A 24,914-nucleotide genomic window follows, 5' to 3' on the forward strand; every position below is an offset into this window, starting at 1 on the left:
ACAGGGGCTCTGACTTTAATGCTGGACACCCTATTTATTTCCTGTTTATTATCAGGACCTCTTTCCATGCTATTAAAAGCTGTACAACTCTAACCCTGCCGATGTATTTGGGAATTGGCATCAATACATGTTTGCTCACCTATACAAAATATGTAGTGCTCCTACATGCATATTTATATAATAATTAATTACTATCACTTTATAGATTATTTACACCTTGGAAACAGGTCCTTTGGCCCAACAAGTCCACACCGACCCACCTAAGTGCAACCCACCCAAACCCATTCCCCTAACACTACGGGCAAGTTAGCATGGCCAATTCACCTGACCTGCACATTTTTGGACTGTGGGAGGAAACCCACACAGACACAGGGGAGAATGTGCAAACTCCACACAGAGAGTTGCCTGAGGCAGGAATTGAACCCGGGTCTCTGGCACTGTGAGGCAGTAGTGCTAACCACTGTGCCACCCACCACACCCATGGACTTCTAAACATGAATAATGAATCCATATATAGCTTACTATTGTTTAGATTGTTTTTAAAAATTCATCAAAGCAAATCTCAAAATTCTGACGGTAGGCTGCCTGTTTTTTTTCCTCCCACAGATTCTGCCTGGACCTGCTGAATATTTTAAGCATGTTTCTATATTAAGAATAAATCTCAAAACTGAAAGCGCAATCACAGTTCTCACATTAGCTTGTCAGTCCGAGACCTGGCTACCTATGCTTGCTCTAAGTGTGTCACATGCTCCCAGTTGAAGTGGTTCGCAGAGACGTTGTCCCTTTAAGGAGGAAAGAGCGCCATCTGTCCTCGCAGATCGGAAAGGCAACATCAACATTTTTTTGTCGTATGCAGACTCGCCTTTGCATAAATTATGTTCATAACGTAGTGCTTAACGAGCAATGTTTATCGAAGCTGGTGGCTTTTTAATTACAAAGGAAGCATCGGCAAGACAATTTCCTTAAGAGTTTAGGACCGCCAAACGTTTCCATGATAATGGTGAAAACTGTGAAGAAATAATAAAATATTCCTCAAGGCCCATCTTTTCTAAAAAAAATCGATGCAAATATTCCTCCGTTAATCAATAGACTTGCCGTTCGTCTTAAATTGAAAACAAAACTCGACTTTTTTTCCCCCCTTGTAACTTGCTTCAAAAGAATTGTTGGCAAGCAAGCTGGTGAAAAGCGGACAGTTTCCGGGCTACTTTCTGCAGCTGAAAGATTAAAAACTAACGGTAAGTAGATGCAGGTAATCCTGGGTGGAGTTGAGGGAGGGAGCAAGCTTTTTCTTTTATATCTGTGTGAGAGTGTGTGCACACATCTCCGAGAAAGAGGTGAGAAGTGGCGGGGAGGAGGACGGAGGTTGTGTCGCCTCATTTGGATTTTTTTCTCCGCCATTAGCATAATTTATAAATTTATGGTAGCAAAGAGCAGCGGCCGATTCTTCTCAAGCGAATCGGCCGCTTGACGTCTTCCGGTAGAGCCGGAGTGCGCGCCATAAACCTAATTTTTTTTTTGCCGGCGATGGTGTGGAGGGAAATATCATTCTTTCCCCCTCCATCTATTTCCTGAACATTCAAAACATACATAGAGAGAGAGGGGGGGAAAAAATGTATCTGAGGCCCCGGGAAAACCGAAAGCTCGCGCAGGCAAGCGAGAGGCTGCGCATGCGCGACGCTTCTAACGGCCAAACTCAAGTTCGGTGTTGGAAAAAAAAGGAAGAAAATATTTTCGTCCCAATCCGCTAATTGTCCTGAACATTCAAAACATACATAGAGAGAGAGGGGGGGGGGAAAATGTATCTGAGGCCCCGGGAAAACCGAAAGCTCGCGCAGGCAAGCGAGACGCTGCGCATGCGCGACGCTTCTAACGGCCAAACTCAAGTTCGGTGTTGGAAAAAAAAGGAAGAAAATATTTTCGTCCCAATCCGCTAATTGAAAAGTTGAATTATCTCATGTTTTGAATTGCATGACATGAAGCAGGAAGTTAGTGCAGGAGCCCTTGAATTTTACTTGAATGAAGCGCCCTTTTTTTTATTTTAAAGTTCTCAACATACTGTCTGAGGAGAAATCTGTTTCTAGAGGAAGACGTCCTCCATATGCTGTGGTGGTGAACTGTGCTGCATTCATGCTAATTGGGAAAAAGGATCGTGGATAGGGGTAATTTGCGCACTGTTTAAAAGAAAATCCACTTCGAACCATTAAAAGCAAAACAAAACAAAATCCTGCACAATTATCAGAGAAATTTGGATGGAAATTTAGTGAAGGGTGATTTGTAGGTGGAAACTACAGAAAAAAACAAATCTGCATTCAATAGGGTACATCCTTTTCCGATGCAATCCAGCCAAGTATTAGGGACCTTGCCAGTGAGAACTTTGTGATGAAAAGATAACTCTGAATGATGCACTTAATAAATGGATGTGAGGTCTCTCCCTAGTACCCGTCCAGACATTCTAAGTAGTCATTTATTTTGTGCTAGCCAGAGACAGTAGTATTAGTCAGACACAATGCACTTTCTTTGTTTTTTGAGAATTCATGCCAGTAAAGTGACAATGTAAAAACATCGTTAGACAAACTGTAACTGATTATTTTATAAGTTATTTCAAAACTGTAGTAGATAACTAATTGGTTACTTCTGAAGAGTTTTTGAGTGATTTATATAACGTTAGTATCAATGCAGTATGGAAGTTCACTAGTTTCTAAGTAGACAACAATGATTTGGAAGTTTAAATTATAAATGAAATGAGAAAATAAAACTAAATATGATAAGGATACTCAGTGGTGTTTGAATCGTCGTAATGTGTCCTGTCGAAAGCAGGGCCATGTAGTTTGCAATCTTTCAGGTAAACTTCAAATCACATAGTCATACAGCACGGAAACAGACCCTTTGGTCTCACCAGTCCATGTCAACCATAATCCCAAACTAAACTAGTCCCACCTGCCTGCTCCTGGCCCATATCCCTCCAAACATTTTCTGTTCATGTACTTATCCAAATGTCTTTTAAACATTGTAATTGCACTCACATCTGCAACTTCCTCTGGAAGTTCATTTCATATGCAAACCACCCGCTGTGTTTAAAAAAAAAACGTATTGCCCCCATGTCTTTTTAAAATCTCATCTCACCTTAAAAATGTGCCCCCTAGTTTTGAAATTCCTCCATCCAAGGGAAAAGACAACGACCATTAACTCTATATACACTCCTCATTATTTTGTAAACTTCTTTCAGGTCGCCTCTCAACCTTCTACGATCCAGTGAAAAAAGTCTCAGCCTATCCAGTCTTTCCTTATAACTCAAACCTTGCATTCCTGGCAGCATCCTAAATCTCTTCTGAACCCTCTTCAGCTTAATAATATCCTTCCTATAACTGGGTGACCAGAACTGGACACATATTTCAGAAGAGGCCTCACCAATGTCCAATACAACATCAGCATGACATCTTAATTCCTATACTCAAAAGACTGAGCAATGAAGGCAAGTGTTGTCAAAAACCTTTTTTAACCACCCTATCTATATGTGACGCAAACTTCAAAGAATTATTTACCTGCACCACCAGGTGTTTCTGTTCTACAAGTCTCAAGAGGGAGAGGGGCCAGCAGGAGGTCATTTTACACATCGGTACCAACGACATAGGAAGGGAAAAGGTTGAAATTCTGAAGGGAGCTTACAGAGAGCTAGGCAGGAATTTAAGAAGATCCTCGAGAGTAATATCTGGATTACTCCTGGTGCTACGAGCTAGTGAGGGCAGGAATAGGAGGATAGAGCAGGTGAATGCTTGGCTGAGGAGCTGGTGTATGGAAAAAGGATTCAAATGTTTTGGATCATTGGAATTTCTTTAGGGGTAGAAGTGTACAAGAAGGACGGATTGCATATAAATTGGAAGGGGACTAATATGATGGCAGGGAGATTTGCTAGAGCTGCTCGGGAGGATTTAAACTAGTAAGATTGGGTTGGGACCCAGGGAGATAGTGAGGAAAGAGATCAATCTGAGACCGGTACAGTTGAGAACAGAAAACAAGGTAGGACTGATAAACTAAATTGCATTTATTTCAATGCAAGAGGCCTAACAGGAAAGACAGATGAACTCAGGACATGGTTAGGAACATGGGACTGGGGTATCACAACAATTACAGAAACATGGCTCAGGGACGGACAGGACGGCTGGAAAATGGGAAGCATTCAGAAATTAGATAACGAGAATCCAGAGACAGTATATTCCTGTTAGGGTGAAAGGAAAGGCTGGTAGGTATGGGGAATGCTGGATGTCTAAAGAAATTGAGGGTTTGGTTAAGAAAAAGAAGGAAGCATATGTCAGGTATAGACAGGATAGATCGAGTGAATCCTTACAGTATAAAGGCAGCAGAAGTATACTTAAGAGGGAAATCAGGAGGGAAAAAAGGGGACATGAGATAGTTTTGGCAAATAGAGTTAAGGAGAATCCAAAGGGATTTTACAAATACTATAAGGACAAAAGGGTAACTAGGGGGAGAATAGGGCCTCTCAAAGGTCAGCAAGCGGCCTTTGTATGGAGCTGCAGGAGATGGGCGGGATACTAAATGAGTATTTTGCATCAGTATGTACATGGAAAAGGACATGGAAAATATAGAATGAGGGAAATAGATGGTGACATCTTGCAAAATGTCCAGATTACAGAGGAGGAGGTGCTGGATGTCTTGAAACGCATAAAAGTGGATAAATCCCCAGGACCTGAACAGGTATACCCTAGAGCTCTGTGGGATGCTGGGAAGTGATTGCTGGGCCTCTTGCTGATATATTTGTATCATCGGTAGTCACAGGTGAGGTACCGGAAGACTGGAGGTTGGCAAACGTGGTGCCAGTATTTAAGAAAGGTGGTAAGGACAAGCCAGGGAACTATAGTCCGGTGAGCCTGACGTCGGTGGTGGGCAAGTTGTTGGAGGGAATTCTGAGGGACAGGATGTACATGTATTTAGAAAGGCAAGAACTGATTAGGGATAGTCAGCATGGCTTTGTGCATGGGAAATCATGTCTCACAAACTTGATTGAGTTTTTTTAAGAAGTAACAAAGAGGATTGATGAGGGGCAGAGTGGTAGATGTGATCTATATGGACTTCAGTAAGGCATTCGACAGGGTTCCCCATGGGATACTGGTGAGCAAGGTTAGATCTTGTGGAATACAGGGAGAACTAGCCATTTGGATACAGAACTGGCTCAAAGGTAGAAGATAGAGGGTGGTGATGGAGGGTTGCTTTTCAGACTGGAGGCCTGTGGACTTATATACTTAATGGTAAGGTCCGAGGGAGTGTTGCTGAACAAAGAGACCTTGGAGTGCAGTTTCATAGCTCCTTGAAAGTGGAGTCGCAGGTAGATAGGATAGTGAAGAAGGCGTTTGGTATGCTTTCCTTTATTGGTCAGAGTATTGAGTACAGGAGTTGGGAAGTCATGTTGCGGTTGTACAGGACATTGGTTAGGCCACTGTGTTGGAATATTGTGTGCAAGTCTGCTCTCCTTCCTATCGGAAGGATGTTGTGAAACTTGAAAGGGTTCAGAAAAGATTTACAAGAATATTGCCAGGGTTGGAGGATTTGAGCTATTGGGAGAGGTTGAATAGGCTGGGGCTGTTTTCCCTGGAGCGTTGGAGGCTAAGGTTTATAAAATCATGAGGGGCGTGGATAGGATAAATAGACAAAGTCTTTTCCCTGGGGTGGGGGAGTCCAGAACTAGAGGGCATAGGTTTAGGGTGAGAGGGGAAAGATATAAAAGAGACCTAAGGGGCAACCTTTTCACGCAGAGGGTGGTGTGTGTATGGAATGAGGTGCCAGAGGAAGTGGTGGAGGCTGGTACAATTGCAACATTTAAAAGGCATCTGAATGGCTATATGAATAGGAAGGGTTTGGAGAGATATGGGCTGGGTGCTGGCAGGTGGGACTAGATTGGGTTGGAATATCTGGTCGGCATGGACAGCTTGGACCGAAGGGTATGTTTCCGTCCTGCACAGCTCTATGACTACCCAAGGCCGTTTCTTTAATACTATAAGTCCTACCCTTGTTTGTTGTATCAAAATGCAATATAATACTTGCATTTATCTAGATTGAACTCTATCTGCAATTTTTCAGCAAATTGACCTATTTGATCAAGATCTCTTTGTAATTTTAGAAAACTTTCTTCATTGTCTACTATGCTACCAATTTTGGTGTCATCACAAACTTACTGACCATGCCTTCTGAATTCTCATCCAAATGCCTTTGAGTTCAAAGGGAAGCTGCAGTCATTTGGATGGAACCATACTCAAACTGTATATAGATAGTTGAGAAAACCATCTAAAGCTGGAGCTGTGGATTAAAAGCAATTTCTGTGAACTGTTACTGGTAGCCAGGGTGAAAACTGTTTCTCGCTGTAACAAGAGCTAATAAATACTTTTTGAAGGGGTCAGTGAAGGTTTTGGCAAGGACTTCCCACAGAAGTTATTTAACATTCTCATCTGTATTGCAAGATTTAATAAGTCTTCAGAATTGGTTTTCTTTTGATGTTGATATTTCTTTGGAGAAAATAAATAAAGAACCCTGCTTTCTGCTTTTACTCTGTCATCTTTTGCAATACAGTTAGTAGTTGTTACAAATTTATAAATAATGCCAGTACGATCTGTTGATCAGTATCAATCCATGGCAAGTTGATACTGTTGTCAACAGCATGATAAAATGCTGATTGACAACATGTAAGGCTATGAGCCATTTAAAAACAATGCAGACAAAAAAATCCAAAGGGGTCACATCACATAGCTGTATCTCTGATGCCACTGCAATACAAACAAAACATTGTCCCTTATATCATTCCTTTTCTCAGTAACCTGCCTGGGGATCATGCCAGCATTGTATTGCCAATGTATTGCACCTGGCCCATATCCTTCCAAACCCTTCCTATTCATATACCCACCCAAATGTCTTTTAAATGTTGCAATTGTACCAGCTTTCACCACTTCCCCTGGCAGCTCATTCCATACATGCAACACCCTCTGCATGAAAAAGTTGCCTCTTAGGTCTCTTTTAAATCTTTCCCCTCTTGCCCTTTATTTCTGGACTCCCCCACCCCAGGGAAAATACTTTGTCTATTTATCCTATCCATTAGAGTGAATTATTATTTAATTTTGAGCGAAGAAGCTACAAATCTTTTCAGTTTGGTCAAAACAATAATTTTGCCAGTATGATAGCAACAGGAAAGGAGCTGTTAAGATTAAATTCAGTTTCAAAATTTGGATACAAATGTTAATTTCATAGTAGCCACGATTCATCAGTGGTAAAGAAGAAATACAGATATTTTGTTTTTTCTTCCATAAAGTTTTCTTTGCAATTTTTACATAACATAGCCCTAGCAGCTTTCTTTTGGAGAAATAATATTTGTATTGTATTGTGAACATTTCTCATCTGTGCACATATTGCTCACAAACACCTCAATTTAAGAAGGACTTCAAAAAGGTTATTAAAATGGTTGAGACCAATGATTAAGTGCTCTGTGGAATTCTGACCACATTTACAGGTTCATTGTTAGAATGTTGATTGTAAAGCAAAAATACTGTGAATTTTGTCATTTCAGAAAGTTGCCTTGAAACTCACAAGTTGGTTTCTACTTTTGGCAAAATCTTAACAACTGTATTGAGTCATAGAGTCGTAGAGATGTACAGCATGGAAACAGACCCTGCGGTCCAACGCGTCCATGCCGACCAGATATCCCAACCCAATCTAGTCCCACTTGCCGGCACCTGGCCCATATCCCTCCTGGCCCTATTCATATATCCACCCAAATGCCTTTTAAATGTTGCAATTGTACCAGCTTTCACCACTTCCCCTGGCAGTTCATTCCATACACGCACCACCCTCTGCATGAAAAAGTTGCCTCTTAGGTCTCTTTTATATCTTTCCCCTCTCACCCTAAACCTATGTCCTTTAGTTCTGGACTCCCCCACCCCAGGGAAAATACTTTGTCTATTTATCCTATCCATTCCCCTCAGTTCCCAAACCTCTATAAGGTCACCCCTCAGCCTCTGACGCTCCAGGGAAAATAGCCCTCACCTATTCAACCTCTCCTGATAGCTCAAACCCTCCAACCCAGGCAACATCCTTGTAAATCTTTTCTGAACCCTTTCAAGTTTCACAACATCTTTCCGATAGGAAGGAGACCAGAATTGCACATAATATTCCAAAAGTGGCCTAACCAATGTCCTGTACAGCTGCAACATGACCTCCCAACTCCAATTACTCTGACCAATAAAGGAAAGCATGCCGAATACCTTCTTCACTATCCTACCTATTTGTGACTCCACTTTCAAGGAGCTGGTGAAATAATATGTCAATTTAAAAGAACATTACATTGCATGTACAAGCTTAATGTCTTGTATTGCCTGATAGGAAGAGAAATGTGGGCTTTGAAGTGGTAAGGCAGCATTCTGATCCTGCCCACTATTTTAACAGAAAAATGAATCTACTCAAGCAATAACATAAATAATGCTGGCACAAGAATGAGGGCAGATAGAAATTGGATTAACTGCTGGCATGAGAGTGAATCACAACCAAAGAGATGGAGTAATATCAGAAAACAGGGGTTGTTGGGAGGAGGGAACTACCCACGTTATTCGGCTGTAATGCAGTTCATTCTCAATGTAATGTTACAACTTATTTCAAAGTTGTACAAAGTATGGATTGGTGACCCTCTAGAACAGATATATCAACACATGGGCTTAAATACATTTTGAACAGTGATCCACATAATAGTCTTGCTTTTGGAGTATTACAAAAATGTATGTAGGTTTTGAGATAGAATCCCTATAGCGTGGAAACAGGCCCTTCAGCCCGACAAGTCCACACCAACCCTCCAAAGAGTAATCCACCCAGACCCATAGCTCTACCCTATTATTCTATATTTTCCCCTGACTAATGAACCTAACCTACACATCCCTGAACACTATGGGCAATTTAGCATGGCCAATTCACCTAACCTGCACATCTTTGGATTGTAGGAGGAAACCCATGCAGACACAGGGAGAACGTGCAAACTTCACACAGGCAGTCAGCCGAGGCTGGAATTGAACCTGGGTCCCAGGCATTGTAAGGCAGCAATGCTAACCACTGAGCCACCGTGCTGCCAATAGCTATTTGTTTGTAAGTCAAGAGAAATTGCAACAAGATGGGATTAATATGCATATCAGTTGTGAAATAAACAAACCTTGTAATTAAGTAATCATTTGACATTTCCAACATGCATATGAAGATTTACTGCAATGATAATTCAGACTGCGATGAGGGGGAAACCTTTTACAGAGACAGTTAGCTCCCTTTCAGAACTGCTGTGGGTGGACCGATACCACACAGACTGCAGTGTCTCAAAAAGAAATGTCTGCCATCACCTTCTGAAGGGCAACTAGAGATGTGCCATAAATGGTGACCTGGAGCTCTGGAATATGCTGACTAGTGACTTGAATGTGAGGAGGTGATTTCTTGACTGATAAGGCTGATTAGTCTGTGCCTTGGTACTTCAAACATGATGCTAAATATTTAATTGATAACAGATGGAAATAAATGTGGAGGCAGCTTCTACGGTCATGAGGGGTCTGCAGGATGCTTAATAAATATTAATCATGTCCTTGGTTTGTGATCTGACACTGTAGTGTGGGCTTTGCCTCCATCAGGGTAATTATGCCTGTGGGGGTAATGCTTATGTTGTCTCCCATAATAAAAGAACTGGAGAAGAAGAGTCACATTGGACTCAACATAATTTTGTTTCTCTCTTCATAGCTGCTGCTCGGCCTGCTGAGATTTTATTTCAGATTTCCAGCATCCATGGTATTTTGCTTTTACGTAAGAACTAGATGTGGGTGGGTGTGGCATTGAAAGATTCTGAGGGAGCTTGGCAGGGTGGATGTTGAGAAGCTGTTTCTATTATTGGGAGAATCTTGAACTGGGGAGGGGAAACAACACAATTACAGAATAAGTAGACACTCATTTAAAACTAGGAGAAAGTGAGGATGCAGATGCTGAAGATCAGAGTCAAAAAGTGTGGTGCTGGAAAAGCACAGCTGGTCAGGCAGCATCTGAGGAGCAGGAGAGTCGACATTTCGAGCTTAACACTTCTTCAGGACAGCACAGGAATTCCTGACGAAGAGCTTATGCTCAAACGTTGACTCTCCTGCTCCTTGGATGCTGCCTGTCCGGCTGTGCTTTTCCAGCACCACATTCATTTCAGACTGAGATGCAGAGGAACCCCTCCTCCCAGGGGCAGTGAATGTCTGGAATTCTCTATCCCAGAGAGTTGTGGAGCTAGATCATTAAAGAGGTGGTGGATAGATTTTTAAATACTGTGGAGTTGAGGGCTCTGATGAGCTGGCAGGAAAGAGGAGTTGAGGGCTGGAGCAGATCAGCCATGATCTTATTGAATAGTGCCACTGAATGTTACTCCTACTCCTAATCCTTATGTTCTTATGTTACGTTCTTTGTCAATGTTGTCAACAGAGATATTCAACAAAACCTGAGTCCATGAGAAAAAAAGAAACCATTTAATGTGCAGACTTGCTTGTCATTGGGCTAGAGCAGAGAGCATCAGTTGTTGATTCTCTGAGCAAAAAGAATTGATAGGCTAGATAGAAACTACTTCATTTGGTAAGGGAATGAAGAGCAAAAGGACAAAATCATAACATTGGAGTTCAAGAGGGAAATCAAGAAGCACGTTGGCACGCAAAGGACAGTGGAAATCTGGAACTTTTCTATGCACACTGGTCAATTGAAATTTGGATTTTTTTTTGACTTGGATAAGGGTATCAAGGAATATGGAGCAAAGATTGGTGGTAAATGGTGTTCGTTGAGGTACAGGTACAGGTCTAATTGAATCCTAGTCCTGTACCTATTTGCCTGTGATCGTCGGATGACCTGTAAGTGGACTGCATCTCTGTCTTCCACACCTACATCACACTGTTGATAGTATCTAGCATTGTGTTACCTACTTTTCATGTATTAAAGGTGTTTTGGTGATTCAGATGCCATTCAGTAAGCTGGATCAGATCCAGATCTAGTCTGTTTTCCTCCAAGACAACCATGGTCTGTCCAGTCATGCACCTTTTTGTTCTGTTGACAGACTCAAAGTGCTGTTAAATCCAGATAGTTAATGAAGCCAGTAGACTTTACAGAAACCCATGTACTCTGAGCTTGTGCATCCCAGGACATTGAATCATAAAATTATGATAGTGCGGAGTGAAACCATTCAGCCCATCGTGTCAAAGTTGGCTGTCTACAAGAGCAACTCAGCTAGTCCTGCTAGTCTCTGTTTCTTACCTTGCCCCACAGCTTTGTAATTTTTATTTCTTCACGTTATTGTTCAATTTCCTATGAAAGACAAAATTGAATCTGCCTTCTCTATACATTCGGGCAGTGTATTAAAGATCTAACCACTCAATGCATAAAATATCTTGACCAAGTGGATTTTGAAAGATGTTTCCTCTTGTGGGAGAATCTAGAACTAGGGATCATAGTTAAAAAATAAGAGGGAACTCCATTTAAAACAGAGGAGGAAACTTTTTCTTCTCTTGTAGACAGACAGCTAAGAGTCTTTGGAATTCCCTTTCTCAAAAGACAGTGGATGCAAAATCTTTAAATATTTTTAAAGCAGAGGCAGATGGATTACTGACTACCAAGAGGACGAAAGATTATTGAGGAATATGCAGGAATGTAGAGGTTAAAGAGAGATCAGCCACAAACATATTGAATAGTGGAGCAAGTTCTAAGAGTGGAGTGACTAGTTCTAGATTCTCCCACAAGAGGAAACTTCTTGTGCCTTGTTTGTATGCTTGCAACAGTTTTCCTTCGTGTCGCCAATCACTCTGAATTGGTGTGCTCTAGTTCTCACCCCCTTCTACCCATGGGAACAGTGTTTCCCTGTCTAATCTGTGAAAACTTACTGATTATAAACCTCTCTGTCAAATGTCCTCTCAATCTTCTCTTCTCCAAAGAGACCAGCCCCAGCTACACAGTTTATTGACTTAACTGAAGTTCCTCATCCCCAGAATCATTATTGTAAGCTCTTTCTGCATTATCTCTAAAGCCTTTGCATCCTTACTAAATGTATTGCCCAGAACTAGACAGAATACAGCAGTTGAATTGTATCCTTCAGTTTTTAATTGCATCCCCTTGTTCTTTCCAACAAAGAACTCCACATTTCCCTGCATAAAGTTTTATTTGCAGCATGTCTACTTGTTCCACCAACCTATCTATGTTCTATTGAAGGCTAGCAGTATCCTCCTCACAATTCACAATGATTTTTAAGTTTTTTGTTACCTGCAAATATTTAAATTGTCCCTTTTGTACCAAAATGTACGTCATTAATGTTGTATCAAGAAAAGCAGCGTCAACTTCCCTAGTTTTTGGAGAACCGCACTTCAATTGGATAAACAGTTGTTCAGTTTGTAATTTTGCTTGCTGAGCTGGCAGGTTTGTTTTCAGACGTTTCGTCACCATTGCTAGGTAACATCATCAGTGAGCCTCCGGTGAAGTGCTAGTGTTCTGACCATGGCTCACTGAGGATGTTACCCAGTGTGGTGATGAAACATCTGAAAACAAATCTGCCAGCTCAGCAAGCAAACTTACAACCTGAACCTCAACCTGAGCTACAAATCATCTCAAAATCGCAAACAATTGTTCATTATTAGATTTCTGCTTCCTGTCACTCAGCCAACTTCATATGCAACTGTCCTTTTTCACAGGCTTCAACTTTACCAACAAGCTTCTTATGTGACATTTTACCAAACAAGATTTGCAAGTCTATGTACAGCACATCAACTATGTTACCCACAACAACCCTCATCATAAACTCAATCAATTTATTTAAACATGATTTGCTTTGTACAAATCTATGCTGACTTTCTGGAGTTACTTCACATTTGTTCAAATGACTGTTAATTTTATCCCAAATAATCACCTCTAAAGGCTTTCTCACCACAAGTTAAACTGATTGGCTAGTGGTTACTGGGCTTCTTGTGGCAATGGGACTGACTACCTTGCTTCACTGAGAACCAGTCTAGACTTGATAGGTCGAATGACTGCCTTCTGTACCATCACTAACTCTAAGACCTCCCTCCATACCTTTGGAGACATCCGATCCAGTGTCTTACAAACTTTAACTCAATTAAATTTCTTTCTAATAGCAGCCGCTTCATTAATTCTTGGATCATCAAATGTCTCATCTACCTTCTTTTCCATTAAGACTTTGGCAGCATCTTTTTTCCATGGTAAAGACAAATACAAAGTATTCATTTAATACCTCAGCCATACCTTCTGCCTCCATGAGTAGATCCCATTTTGATCCCTGATTGACTGTACCACTCTTTTTACTACATTTTGTTCTTTACATGGTTAGCAAAGATCTTTTGAATTCCCTTTTCTATTTCCTACCAGTCCCTTCTTAGAATGTCTCTTTGCCTCTGTCATTTTTTTCACTTCCCCTGTAAACTTTCTATATTCAGCCTGATTCTCCATTGCATTGTCCACCTAACATCTGCCTATGCACCAGTTTTCTACTTCATATGAACTGTAAACAGGATTTAGTTTTTGCACTTCCTACCTAATAACTTATGACTTCTTACTCCTAGTATTGTCTGTCTATTCCGAGACATTTTATGTGCTTTACTTTCCTTTTTCAATATTATATCGTGATCCCCTTTCCCATTCCTATTTAGTCTAAGCCCTCCTCAATAGGAAGCTGACCTACAAGGACACTGCACCCTGTCCTGTTCAGGTGTAATCCATTTGCCTGTACAGATTCCTCCACCCCAGAACTGGTTCCAATGTTCCAAGAATCTAGATCCCTCTCTCCAACAGCATTTAATATTTGTAGTCAACTTGTTATTATCAGCTTATAAGGGTGGCACAGTGGCTAGCACTGCTGCCTCACAGTACGAGGGACCCAGGTTCAATTCCAGCCTTAGTCTGTCTGCCAGCCTGAAATTTGCATGTTCTTCCTGTGTCTGTGTGGGTTCTTGCCAGGTACTCTGTTTTCTTCGCCCAGTCCTGAGATGTATAGATTAGGAGGATTGACCATGCTAAATTGCCTGTAGTGTCCAGGTTGATTGGATTAGCCATGGGAAATGCAAGGTTACAGGGATCAGGTAGGGGTCTGGGTAGGATGATGTTCAGAGGGTCTGTGCAGACTCAATGAGCCAAATGGCCCCTTTCCGTACTGGAAGGTTTCTATGATTCTAATCAGTAATATTATTTTACACCTCTGGAGTAAATGGGACTTGAACCTAGGTCTCCTGCTCCAGGGGTAGGGGCTGTGCTACAAGAATCCTTCTATGCAGTCTCAATGGCTCAATAGCCTGTTTCTCTATTGTAGTGACTCTATTCTAACCCTAAATTTAATCTCAGATGTGTTTAACTGACGATCCAATCATGCCCTCCACAAGCGTAGATATTTTCTTGATCAGCCTGTTGAGAGATGTCATTACACACTTGGTAGGACTTGAACCCTGATTCCCTGGCTTAGAGGTAAGCACACTACCCCTGCACCTCAAGAGGCCTGAGTTTCTTAGGGTAAATATTTTGACAGCTCCTCAGGGTAATATCTTCGGCTCAATTATTATCAGCTGAAATGCTAGAAATACGCAACAGATCAGGCAGCCTCTTTGGAGAGAAAAAGTGGAGTTCATGTTTCACATTATCACCTTTCATCAGAACTGGGAATAGTTAGAAATGAACGGGGAGAGTCAAAAAAGAATAAAGCAAAAGATTGTGAGAGGGTGGAAGATGGGAAACATTACATGATAAAAAGGTTAGTCATAGAGTCATACAGCATGGAAACAGGCCTTTCGGTCCAACTCATCTCTGCCAACCAAGTTTACCAAACTAAACTAGTCCCCCGAAACGTCGATTCTCCTGTTCCCTAGATGCTGCCTGACCTGCTGCGCTTTTCCAGCAACACATTTCCATCTCTGATCTCCAGCATCTGCAGACCTCACTTTCTCCTCAAATATGGCCCATACCCCTTTAAACTTTTCATATTCATGTACCTGTTTAAATGTCTTTTAAATGTTGTAACTGTACCTGCATCTACCACTTTCTCTGGCAGTTTATTGCACCTATGACCGCCCTCTGTGTGAAAAAGTTGTCCCTCAGGTCCCTTTTAAATCTTTCCCCTCTCACTTTAAAAGTATACCCCCTAGTTTTGAACTGTCCCACCCTAGGGAAAAGACCTTTGCTATTCACCTTATCTATGCTGCTCATGATTTTATAAACCTCTGAGGTCACCCCTCAACCTCCCATGCTCTAGTGACAAAAGTCCCAGCCTAGCCAGCTTGTCCTTTATAATGCAAACCTTCTAGTCCTGGCGAATCTTTTCTGAACCCTCCCCAATTCAATAATATCCTTCCTATAGCAGGACTAGAACTGTATACAGCACTCCAAAAGTTGCCTCGCCAGCATTTTGTACAACTTCACCATAGCCAGAGAAGGTAGTAATGGGACAGGTAAAGAAACAGAAGATGTGCCCAGAGGGGGTGTCAATGGAAGGCAATGAACAGTTTGCTGTCTGAAAGCATAAGCGAGAAAATCAAGGTCAAGGCTGCATGCAAAGAAAATGAAGCAAAATGGGGGAGCAGAGGTTACAGTCTGAGATTGTTGGACTCCGTTGTCATACTTCAATAATCTGGACATGTGGAACATAAATTTGAAATTTGATCCTTTCTCATTTTCTTTACAGCAATGGACACCTTGCTTTTAAAACAAAATGCAGTTGAGAAATCAGATAACCCTTTTCTGTCAATATATGTAGAACTATAGAAGGCCCGAGAACTGGTCTTCCAGTCTGGACAAGATAGTAAAATGCAAACCAGCTTTCAAACTGATTCATGAGATTTTATCAAAGTACAACAAACCTTTTCAGTAGCTACCTTATTGAAATAATGTTAGAAATTAGTTCACACCGCAGACTTATAGAGACTTTGAGTTTTAGAGTGGAATTTCAAAGAATGCATGTGATCAAATTCTTTCCATTACAAAGATTTCTGAATGATTGCAACTCAAAGACTATTGTGTGTCCAAGGCCTAAGTTGTCAGAAATCATTTGAAAGGACAATGAGATACAGGTACGGTGGCCATCCGATAGAAATCAGGTTTCCGATGAGAGAAATTTTCTAGGCAGAAAGAACAGGCTGAGATCAGCAAAGGAACAGGACCTCGCTTGAGATCATCAATAGGCAGAGAACGCAGGCTAGCCTTTGCCTACTTATTTGAAAAACCAAGCCAAGATTTTGCTTTGGGGTTTAACTCCTCCTTGACTGGAGTGAAGCAAGAGAAATCTGCTACTGTAGCAATAAACCACGTGCATCTGTCTCCATCAACCTTCAGGCTCTGTTTCTTCAGTGCACCAAAAAGGAAATACAGGCCTGCAACATTTCAAGAGTTAATCTCAGGCAAAGTAAATGAGACTATGAACTTTTAGACTTTTAAGACCTAAGTATATGTTACCTTATTTGCTGGCTAATCTTTAACTCTCAGTTGGCGTTGCAAAAACTGGTCATTGTCACATTGCTGTTTGTATAGTCTTGCTGTGTGCAAGGGGTTGCTGCATTTTCTGCATTAGAACAGTAAATAACTTCAAAAGTACTACATAAAGCACTTGGGTGTCCTGTGGTTGTAAACCGTTTGCAAGATTCACTACACAAATTCCCCAAAGCTTTTGCAACAGCACCATCCAATCTTGCAGCCTTTACGGCCTAGAAGGGCAAGGGGAACAGATACAGGGAGCACCACCTACAAGTTCCCCTCCAGTCACACACCATCCTGACTTGGAAATATGTCATCATTCCTTCAATGTCAGTAGGTCCTAGTATTCTTTCCCTAACAGCGTTGTGAGTGGACCTATGCCACATGGACTGAAGCAGTTCAAGAAGCAGCTCCTCACCACCACCACCCCCAACTGGGATAGAAGACAGATGTTGGCTTTGTGAACGAAGCTCACATTTTGTGAAGAAATTTATTTTTAAAAAACCTCTGAACTATTCAGATTAGCTGAAATGAAGTTGTTTTCTGATCTTGTTCACTGCTGTGGGGCTGGTTAGCTCAGTTGGCTGGTTTGTGATGCAGAATAATGCCAACAGTATGAGTTCAATTCCTGTACCAGCTGAGGTCACCATGAAGGTCCCACCTTCTCAACTCACCCTGAGGCATGATGACCCTCTGGTAAAACCACCAGCAATCGCCTCTCTCTAATGTGAGTGTGATGGGACGATGGCTACTTCATATTGCTGTGTTCTTGGTCTAAAATAGATGAGTTGCTAAATTCAGCTAAGTATGTCAGTAATATTGAACCTGAAATCCCAGTATCTAATCTGTATTGGTTAAGAGTATCAAATGATTTTTTTTCTCACACAGGAACATTTGATGTTTTGCACTGGGATCCACCATTCATGTCAAATATTTATAAGAAGACTAAATTAAGACTAAGTACACCACAAAATTCAACCTAAATTTGAATCTCTGAAATCTGGTTTCCATCCCCGCTGCACCGTTTCTCAATATTCCACCAGTGGTTCCAATTTAATATGTTCATCTCTGTGTCGAAATTGTTTCTTGGCCTTGCCCCTACCAATCGTTTGTACCACTTTTCAAACTCAGCTCATTCCTCGACTCTGGCCTTTTGAGTATTTCCCCTCTTGTTGCCCTATTTTCTATTTTCTAATTTATTCCTATGATCTGTTTTGCTGGACATTTTATTTATTTACTTTTCAAACTTGTTTTTCCTCAGAACTTTCTTTACTTTTATTTTAATTTATTGTGAAGGCGCCTAAGCGTGGCAATGGTGCACGCTTTTCACTGTATTTTTATATTGGATACACATTACAATAAATGATTCAATAAACATGTACTGAAGAATCTTGACCTAGGTACTTTGTACCTGAGATGATGCCATAAGTGATGACTTATAAAGCTTTCACTGTTGAAAGCTTTATTGAAATGTTGTTAATAATGGTCAGTGATAGCATTCTAACCTCGAGTCAGCAGACCAGCGTGGAAGGAATTGGGAGAATGGGATGGCGTTTTTACAGGGGGCAGGATGGGAGGAGGTGTAGTCCACTAACACCTTCCACCCCAACCTCAAATTCACCTGGACAGTCTCGGACTCCTCCCTCCCCTTCCTAGACCTTTCTGTTTCTATCTCAGGCGACCGAATCAACACGGACATCTACTACAAACCAACCGACTCCCACAGCTACCTGGACTACACCTCCTCCCATCCTGCCCCCTGTAAAAACGCCATCCCATTCTCCCAATTCCTTCGTCTCCGCCGCATCTGCTCCCAGGAGGACCAGTTCAAAATACATACAACACAGATGGCCTCCTTCTTCAAGGACCGCAATATCCCCCCCGACGTGGTCGACGGTACCCTCCACCGCATCTCCTCCACTTCCCGCTCCTCCGCCCTTGAGCCCCGCCCCTCCAACCGCCACCAGGACAGAACCCCACTGGTCCTCACCTACCACCCCACCAATCTCCATGTACAGCGCATCATCCGCCGTCACTTCCGCCACCTCCAAACAGACCCCAGCACCAAGGATATATTTCCCTCCCCTCCCCTATCAGCTGTCCGTAGAGACCACTCCCTCCGCGACTCCCTCGTCAGCAACCTTCTTCACTGTCCTGTGTATCTGTGACTCAAATTTTAGACAACCATGCACCTGATCTCTAATTTCCTTTGTTACACTACACTCCTTAAGACCCTCTCATTCATTATTAAACTCCTACCTGGATTTGGCTTTCCAAAATGCAAGACGTGACCCTTACTTATGTTAAACTCCACATGTTATTTCTCAGCCCACTTCTGCTGCCGATCAAGGTACTGCTGCAATTTCTGGTAATGTTCCTCATTGGAACCCTCCTATTTTAGTGTCATCTGCAAACTTACTATCCTTCCAGCCCGGCACCGCCTTCCTGGCCTGCAGTCTTCTTCTTGACCTCTCCGCCTCCATCCTACTCCGACCTATCACCCTCACCTTGACCTCTTTCCACCTATCACATTTCCAACGCCCCTCCTCCAAGTCCCTCCTCCCTACCTTTTATCTTCTCCTGCTGAACACTCTCTGCTCATTCCTGAAGAAGGGCCTGTGCCCGAAACGTCGAATCTCCTGTTCCCTGGATGCTGCCTGACCTGCTGTGCTGTTCCAGCAATAAAGTTTCAACTTGTTGAATAAGTAGCACTATTAAAGACAAGTTACTTGAACTCATTGTGAGTTGTGTTTACACTGTTGCTTTGTCTCAGCAGTGAAGAGGATATCTAAGATGACATGGCACTGGGGGTGCGGAAGGGGTGGGTGTGCAGATTATACTTCACTGAGTGATGGACTGCTGATTTGGTTTGTATCATCGGGACTAGTTGTAGATGCCAGAAGTTATAAGAATGGTGACAATTCCCTGATCGGGCAGGTGAACAGCTGCTTTGTTTACAGTACAGGGGCAGAGCTTCCAGACAGCAAGAAAGACAAGGTCCAACTCTCTCACTCTCTTGCCAAAGACTAGAAGACAGCTAGGTATTCTTTCCCAGCATTTGCTGTAAACTGTTGCCACTAACCAGTGATTGAATAACTTTGCAATTAGTGTGCCAAATGCCCTGTGTCTTCGGCAAAGAATTGAAATAATTTGGAAATAAGAGAATCGAAGAATAGGAGGTCCTGGTACTATTGAATGGTGTCTCCCCAGTATCATTTTCTCCACCCATAATATCCATGTGTGTTTGTTTGTCTGTCTGTCTGTATGTATGTATGTATGTTTAGAGGTTTAAGAATGAGGTTAGACATTCAACTATTAGAGTAGGATGATAATTCATATGTTTGTTTGCCTGTGGTTAGAATTGATGTCTTTGTAATAAACAGTTTATTGTTAAGTACAGGAACCTGGTCAGTGTTTACTGTTCACCTGAGACAGGTAAAGACTTTGAGTACTTTGATTAAATCATTAACTTTTGTGACCACCCCAGGAGTAATGAGGCTCAAGAATCAGCGCTCTTTTCCAAGTGTGTTGTGACAAGGCATTGGGGACTGTTGTGGGATTATGTTGAAATAGACTATGGAAATTTTGTTGTGGTATTAATAAGTAATATAGGATTAAGAATTGTGTAATTAAGAAATGAGGTATAACTATATTTAATGATGCAGTAAGATCATCATTACTTGTGAACAATCTGGCTGACCCTGGGAAAAAAAAGCTTTACATTAGTGAAGTACCAAATTTCTCATTAATACAAAAATGTTCTATTTTATTTTAAATTTTTTTTATTTTTGGAAACATTTGTCAACTTGTACTGGACTGTCATACATTGATCCAAATTATTATTCCACTGTCTCTAAAATGGTTAAGAATTGGAACAATTTCTTTAACTGTAATCACTCTTCATGCTGATTAACTGCTTAGCTTGCTTGATGAAAGACTATTGCTGGACACCAGAGATCCTCTAGAACATAGATCAGAGCTAAAGTAACATTGGGAAAGGAAAAAGTCTATGTCACGGAGATGATGGACATTTGTGAATAACTTCCTTTGAGCTCAAGTTATTTCCCCTATGAGCACAAAATCTGGGCCATGACCAAGTATATTCATCATATACATGTCCACTTGTTGCACTGTCATTATCCATGAATACATTATTTTAAACATGATTGTTTTAAATCTTGGATACAGTAAACATCACAGAAAATTCTTACATGTCCATATTGTTAACCTGAGATGTGAACATATCAATCACTTCTGCACATGTTAGAATCTATGTCATGTATTTCTGGGAGCCTTAGAAGGCCAACCATGAATTAAACAGTGGACAATAAAATATAATGACACTGGAAACTGTGAAAAACTTCCTGCAGGTGGCAGAGTTGTCCCTCACAGATTTAAAAATAAAATTACAAAAGCTAGCTTAATTGAATTAGCAAGTAAATTGGGAGCAGAATGGCCTTCTGAAGCTAACGAGGCAGACAGCATTTAGATTTAGGAGAAATATCTGGAGGCTACCACTATTTGATGAACAACCATCCATTTTTTTGTCTGCAGGTCTGTGAGCCTGTCTCCATTTCCTCATGAGAACTCCATTTCTAATTTAATAATGGTCTGGAACTCCTTGAGCTTCAACTTCAGTATGAGCTGTGTCTGTTAACTAGCTTAACTCAGAATCTGCCTCCTGAGCATTAATAAAGACATGCCAAACACTTCTTTTGAATTATCCAGAGTTTTGGCTACCCTAACATAAGCTTGTGGTATTAGGGTAACCTCTGGTGATAGACTTTGTTTAGCAATTGCCTTGGTCAGTACACATGATAGAAAGAATACCTCAAACCTATTCTTGCAACTTTTCTGTCTCCTTAGCCTCGCTCTGACTTTTCACAATTATGGGTAAATGTATAACTTTTACTCCTGCCAAATCATTCCTTAGGAATAAATCAATTCATTCCATGGATAATTCCTTTACAACCCTGACCACCACTGGTCCAGGCAACAAGTCACACTCTAATTGGATTTTTGTACAATAAAACGGGATATACTCTCACTTATCTTATTGACTAACATTTTGACTTTCATTGAACTCTGGAGGATGTTGGAAACAATAAGACTAAGGTAGAAGGTGAGCTAAATAGTTCTCAGAGCGATCCTCTGACAATCTGACTGCCCAAATATGGAAATACTGGATCAGAGACACTGTGGTTGTCACATTTAGAGCAAGGACAATGGGAATATCTTGTAAGGCAATTTAAGAAGCATAACATCATCGATAGATATGCATCTGGATGTACTACATTATCTCGACATTTTACGGGTGTAGAAGAGTCAGATGAATAAAACCTAATCCTTATTGAGCCCAGAGAAAAAACTCGATGCTGGTTGAGGTTCAATACATGCTGGAAAATCGTTGATTAAATCTAGCCACAGCAGGTGAAGTTCAATGGTAGTATTGTTTTTTTAAATTTACTCATGGGATGTGGACGTCACTGACTGGCCAGCATTTATTGACCGTTCCGGATTGTCGAGAGTGTGGTGCTGGAAAAGCACAGCAGGTCAGGCAGCATCCAAGGGGCAGGAGAATCGACGTTTCAGGCATAAACCCTTCATCAGGAATGAGGCTTGTGGGCCTGGGGAGCTGAGGGATAAATGGTGGGAATATGATAGGTAGATGAATGTGGGGGTGAAAGTGATAGGTCAGAGAGGAAGGTGGAGCAGATAGGTGGGAAGGAGGATGGACAGGTCAAGAGGGCGGTGTCGAGTTGGAGGCTTGGGCCTGGGATAAGGTGGGGGGAGGAGAAATGAGGAAACTGGTGAAATCCACATTGATCCCATGTGGTCCCAAGGCAGAAGATGAGCTGTTTTTCCTCCAGATGTTGGGTAGTTAGGGTTTGGCGATGGAGGAGGCCCAGGGCCTGCATGCCCTTGGCAGAGTGGAAGGGGGAGTTGAAGTGTTCAGCCACAGGGCGGTAGGGTTGGTTGGTGCAGGTGTCCCAGAGATGTGCTCTGAAACGAGCGGCAAGTTGGCATCCTGTCTCACTGATGTAGAGGAGACCACATCAGGTGCAACTGATGCAATAGATGATGTGTGTGGAGGTACAGGTAAATTTCTGACGGATGTGGAAGGATCCTTTGGGGCTTTGGACGGAGGTGAGGGGGGACTGCCCTTGAGAGGGTGGTGGTGAGCTGCCTTCTTGAACCGCTGCAGTCCATGTGCTGTATGTTGAACCATAATGCCCCTAGGAGGAGAATTTCAGGATTATGACCCAGTGACACTGAAGGACCAGTGATATATTTCCAAGCCAGGATGGTGACTTGCAAGGGGTGGTGTTCCATGTATCTGCTGCCCTTGTCCTTCTAGATGGAAGTGGTCATGTGTTTGGAAGGTGTTGTCTGAGCATCTTTGGTGAATTTCTGCACTGCGTCTTATAGATTGTCTGTGGTGGAGGGAGTAGATGCTTGTGCATGTGGTGCCAAATAAGTGGGCTGCTTTTTCCTGATTGGTGTTAAGCATCTTGAGCATTGTTGGAGCTGCACCCATCCACTCAAGTGGAGTGTTCCATCACACTCCTGTCCTGTGCCTTATTGGTGGGCCTGGGAATACTTGCCACAGTATTCCTAGCCTCTGACCTGCTCCTGTAGCCATTGTGTTTATTTGGCAAGTCCAGTTTCTGGTCATTGGTAACCCCAATGATGTTGATGGTGGGGGTATTCAGTGATGGTAACACCGTTGGATGTCAAGAGGCAGTGGTTAGATTGTCTCTTATTGGAGATAGTCATTGCCTAGCATTTGTATGGTGTGAATGTTACTTGATACTTGCCAGCCCAAACCTGGATATCATTCATATCTTGTTGCACTTGAAATAGATTCCTTCAGTTCCTGAGGAGTCGTGAATTGTGCTGAACATTGTGCAATTATTAGCAAACATGCCCACTTCTGACCTTATGATGGAGGAAAAGTCATTGATGAAGCAGCTGAAGATGATTGGGCCGAGTACACTACCCTGAGGAACTCATGCAGAGATGTCTTGGAGCTGAGATGATTGTCCTCTGACAACAGCAACCATCTTCCTATGTGTCAGGTATGACTCCAACCAGCAGAGAATTTTCCCCCTGATTCCCATTGATACCAGGTCCCTAAACTGGAAGGATCAACTACATTCTGGATAGATTATAGAAAGGTAAACAGTTAAAACACAAATTCATCCCCAATTCCATAGTTAGAAGACTGTATTGATAAGGTTGGCAATAGCTCATTCCTTTCTAAGATTGATCTATTGAGGAGGTACTGGCAAGTGCCATCAAGATTAAGGGCTAAAGAGATATACATTTTTGTCACACCAAATGGATTAAACCAATAATTGTTTTAAAACATGCCACAGCTACTCCAAAGAGTTGCAAATCAATTTGTAACTGATGTACCTAACTGTACAGTTTATTTAGACCATCTTATAATATGCAGTAACACATGGAAAAAGCATGGAAGATAGTCCTTAGAAATGAACCAGAGTTAGCTGCCTCTGACTTTACAAAATCTTTTAACTTTGTGATTGATGCCAGTGATTTGGGGGTAGGTTTAGTTTTGTTGCAAGATGATGAGTAGGGAGTAGACAAACTAGTGGGATTTTTCCAGAAACTAAACCAATGGGGTAATTACCTAAGAAACTAAACCAATATCACAGAAAGTAGAAAATAGATTTTGGGATTATTATTGGTTCTTCAACATGTTGAAGTCTATGCCTGACATAATAGTGTATTTGTTGCTTATGCGTCGCATATTTTGTGATAACACACATTTTGGAAATGGTGTTTCATCTCCGGTAAAGATGGGGGCATGTAAAAACACATTTTTGATTTTACTCTATTTTTGATTGCTGATTTAAAATGGAAAGTACTGTTTTGCATCAAGGAATGTGGAAGGAGTTGCTGCACTTTTAAAAACAAGTGACTGGAACTCATTGTGAGTTATGTTTACACTGCTGCTTTGTTCCAGCAGTGGGGAAGATGTGTAAGATGCCGTGGCACTGGGGTGTGTTCAGAGTGAGCTTTGCCGAGCGACAGATTGCTGATTGGTTTGTGGAATTGTGACCAGCTGTGGATGCTAGAAGTCATCCGCATGGCAACAACTCGCTGATTGGTCCTAGGTGTTTGTGAACGATAGAGAAAGAGAAACCTCCAGACTGCAGAAGAGACAAGGACTTGCACTCTCTTACTCTCCCTCACTCACTGTCACAACCTGGAAGACATCTAGATATGCACTCCCACTAGTTGCTGTGAGCTGTTGCATGCAACCAGTGACTCAAAGACTTTACATTTTGTACGTCAACTACTCTGTGTCCCTCCGCAGAGAGTTGGAAGGATCTTGAAATAGGGAGATCATGGGAAACAAAAATGGTACATCATGAAATCCTATGGACTGGTGCTAT

General features: G+C 41.8%; 1 protein-coding gene across 13 annotated transcripts in view; it reads left to right on the forward strand.

Annotated features, from left to right (window-relative positions):
- Positions 1–476: 476 nt before the first annotated feature.
- Positions 477–24,914, forward strand: part of pou6f1 (POU class 6 homeobox 1) — a 139,223-nt gene continuing 114,785 nt past the window's right edge. For 12 of the 13 annotated variants that reach the window (XM_043682028.1, XM_043682029.1, XM_043682042.1 and 9 more), the window contains exon 1: positions 477–1,235. The gene's annotated coding sequence lies outside the window, so the exon portion shown is untranslated. Of the gene's footprint in view, positions 1,236–23,537; positions 23,571–24,914 lie in introns of those variants that run through there. The other variant, XM_043682030.1, reaches the window with a different exon arrangement.

This window comes from Chiloscyllium plagiosum, chromosome 43 (assembly GCF_004010195.1).
Source record: "Chiloscyllium plagiosum isolate BGI_BamShark_2017 chromosome 43, ASM401019v2, whole genome shotgun sequence".
Lineage (NCBI taxonomy): Eukaryota > Metazoa > Chordata > Chondrichthyes > Orectolobiformes > Hemiscylliidae > Chiloscyllium > Chiloscyllium plagiosum.